Source organism: Pogona vitticeps, chromosome 5, assembly GCF_051106095.1.
Source record: "Pogona vitticeps strain Pit_001003342236 chromosome 5, PviZW2.1, whole genome shotgun sequence".
Lineage (NCBI taxonomy): Eukaryota > Metazoa > Chordata > Lepidosauria > Squamata > Agamidae > Pogona > Pogona vitticeps.
The window spans coordinates 47836423-47839947 of record NC_135787.1 but is presented as its reverse complement, the minus strand read 5'-3'; the positions used below and the strand labels follow the sequence as shown (position 1 = coordinate 47839947).

Sequence of the window (3525 nt, the reverse complement as noted above, 5' to 3'; positions counted from 1 at the left end):
GAAACTGAGTTACAATTTCTCAGAATCATTTTATTACATTTGTATACCAAGTCCCTCCAGCCTATTGTTATAGCTGGACAGCATTTTATAGCTCAGTGGTTTAGGTTTATGGCTGCAGAGTCAGAGGTTGGGAGCTCTATTCCCCACTGTGCCTCCTTGACAGAGGTTGGACTCATCCATAGGATCCCTTCCAACTCTGCAGTTCAAAGATGATGATGAGTTTCATTCATGACCATTAGCTACGCTTGCTCTAGCTGATAGATGCTAGAACTCAAGATCAGAAGGCCATCACTTCACCATCACTGTGCCAGGTACATTTCCCTCCAACTGGTTCCCTGGAGATGTTTCAAACTACAATTGCTAGCACATTTATTTTCCATAGCCAGGGCTGGGAAATTATTTGAAGTAATAAAGGATCACTGTAGACAATCTCAGAAGCATGAAAAGAAAAAGGCCGAAAAGCAACCAGAACTGCGACTCAAAATGTCAAGTCAAGAGGAGAAATTATGTATAGCTATTGGAAAGAGGAAACGTCTCTTATTGTAGAGACACATGCTTAGCCTAAGGTTCTGAAGAAGTCTCTGTACATTATTCATTCTCAATAGGACAAGCTGTCTTGACATGTCAAGACAGCCTGTCAAGAGTTCAATAACCTGCATGAGAACTCTTGCCTCCAGCATGAGGATGAAACAACAAGCACCCTTTTCCATTGAAGTTTTTGCAATTCGCACAAAATGCCTCTCTGTAAAACTATATTATTTTTCCCTTTATGGACACACACACACACACACACACACACACACACACACACACACGCACACACACACACGGACACGCACACGCATGCACACACACACACACGGACATGCACGCGCATGCACACGGAGGGAGGGAGGGACTGAGAATGACAGCACAGAAGGACTTTTTGTGATCAAAAGGTACGAACAACCCATCTGATTTTTTAAAATCCATTCAATAAGTACCATATTTTTCGCTCCATAAGACGCACCTCCAAATAAGACGCACCTCATTTTTAGGAAAGGAAAACTGGAAAAAAATATTCTGGCAAATTCATAAGGCAGTAGCAATAGATAAATGTTGTCACATCAATTACCTCAAACTTCTTGCAGTGTACAACACAGTGAGAGCTTTTGAACAATTTGTAGTTGGCAAAGTTATTCCAATAGCCACAGACAACAACACTACAATGCTTTATATCAACCACCAAGGAGGAACAAAATCCATGTCTTTCTTGCTACTAACAGTACAGTTTTGGGACTGGTGTATTCTCAAGCATGTCATTTCACAAGTCATACATGTACCAGAAGTGGAGAATCATGAAGCAGACTTCTACAGCAGGATGACACACAATGAGTGGGAATTACAGTACCATCTCAAGTTTTAACACTTATAATGAATTGTTATTGCACTGAAAGAGATGAATAAACAGATTGTTGCTGGGTAGTCAATAAGAGCTATGATGAAGAAATCACCACCAGCACAGGTGTAAGCAAACAGCAAAGCATGCCTCACTTCCACTCCCTCCCTTCCTCCCTTCCTTCCTTACAGCAAGTTTTTTCTCTCTCCATCATTCAGTTCTTTACTTTGCAGCATGCAGCATGTCCACAGAAAGTGTGCTTACGTTTATCAGCTTTTTGTAGCTGATCCTCCTGTTTCCTCCACTCTCTAATCATTTTTTTTCAGATGAGGAGGCCCAAAATGTCTCTGCACTGTTCACTGTTTCCATACTCCTTAGCATATTTTACTACCTCTAGTTTAAAAGGAATGCTATATGCTAGCCTTTTCTGCTTTGCACTGGTAGAATGAGTTCCCATACTCTGCACGAAAAATCTGCCCCTTATTCATCACATCTACTGCCTGCTTCCTTTTACAAATATAATCTCAAAGCAGCACAGAATCATAGAATAATGGAGTTGGAAGGGGCCTATAAGGCCATCAATTCCAGCCCCTGGTTCAATGCAGGAATCCAAATCAGAGCAGATCTGACAGATGGTTGTCCAATTTTAGAGACTACAATAGGATAAAATACAGTAGCTGGGAATCACAATGAAAAGATAAAATCTACCAGCAATATTGTAGAACAACAATGATTAAGAAAAACCAATAAAAACAGGGGGAGTGACACCATGCAGCTTTTGTTAACACAAAAATACTACTAAAATTTCTATTTCCAGTTGTGTGTGTGTACATGTGAAATGATATTTATGAAATGTTGGGTTCTTAAACCAATTTTCAAGATTTCAAAGCTTTACTTGAACATATTCAGATCTGTGATTCAGATCTGCCCTCTGCAATTCAAATTGCCTTGCTCCTGATGAGTCCATAAAAACTGGACTCAGCTAATGTGGCAAGCTAATACACCAAATAAAACCTGTAGCCCTAGTGGTAATATATTAAGGAAAGGAGTGTTAGGTTCCTTTTTGGTTTCCCTTTTGAACTTTATTCTGCATGTGCACAGTGCCTTTTTAATCATTCTGTGCTTCAGAATGAAATTTGGCTAACAATACACATTAGCCTCCCCCCCCCCCCCGGTCCCTTAATGTTTTAAATAGCTGCAAAATTACTTCTATTTAGGCCTAATTTATGATGAAGTGATGCAGCTTCCTGCAAAGCTCTGAACTACAGAGAGCTATTCTAGCAGGCTCTCAGTAGTAACTTTATCTTCCCCTCACCATTCTCAGGCCTGTTTTAACTTACTGCCAATTTTAGAAGCTTTTGTTTCTGTCCTCTCTCCCTCTCCCTCTCTCTCTCTGCTTCTCAAAATGTCTGGCTAGTCACATGGTCTAACTTCTCTGCAGAAGGTGAAGGGAAAGAGACTCCTCCTTCCTGCTTTGCTTCTCCAATAGAGAAGCCTACTGGGTGATGCAAGCAGGCAGATATGCTAATATCTGTGCACTGGAGGATTGTGGGAGGAACATCTAGCCCCTGATGGGGGTCCTGTGGGGCACCCCAAAACACTGAGTAGCTCTCCTGGCCTCTTTCAGGACTGGGGCTGTGCAGCACTGTTTTGATCAGGAGGTACAGCCGGTGGTCACCATGCCTTTGGGGGATAGTGCACACAAAGGGCCAGGAGGCTTAGGGGCCATTCAAACTTAGACCTGACAGGGGAGATACCATTGTTGTAAAAGTGGTTTTCCCAGGGTAAGGCTCATCTATTGCACTTTGGATGAGCTGACCCCTGTGATTTCCCCAAATGTGGGAAAGTCAACTGCCTAAATAGGAGACTATGTTTGTGGTTTCCCTTGGTCTTTCTAGAACCACCCTTTGGTCCTTGGCTATTTTCACTGCTTGCTGCCATAGGCCTGTTTGCCTTGCTGGTTTTCCAGGTGGGCTGCAGGAAGCAGATCCTGGAAAGCTAGCAGTGCAGAATGGTGAGGTCCAAACAGAAAGCAGTCTCTGTTGCCAGTTCAGAGGCCTCCCAGCATGGCAATGAGAGGCTTTTGGGTGGTGGCTGAGCCCTGGGTTACTGCATTCACTCCATAAGATGCATGTACTTTCCCTCCC

The 3525-nt window shown here is 42.7% G+C and overlaps 1 non-coding gene across 1 annotated transcript; it reads left to right on the top strand.

Moving 5' to 3' along the window:
* The first annotated feature begins 3109 nt into the window (after positions 1-3109).
* Positions 3110-3266, top strand: LOC144583363 (U1 spliceosomal RNA). The gene has a single exon (XR_013537110.1). It is a non-coding gene; the product is annotated as a U1 spliceosomal RNA (small nuclear RNA).
* Positions 3267-3525: the final 259 nt, after the last annotated feature.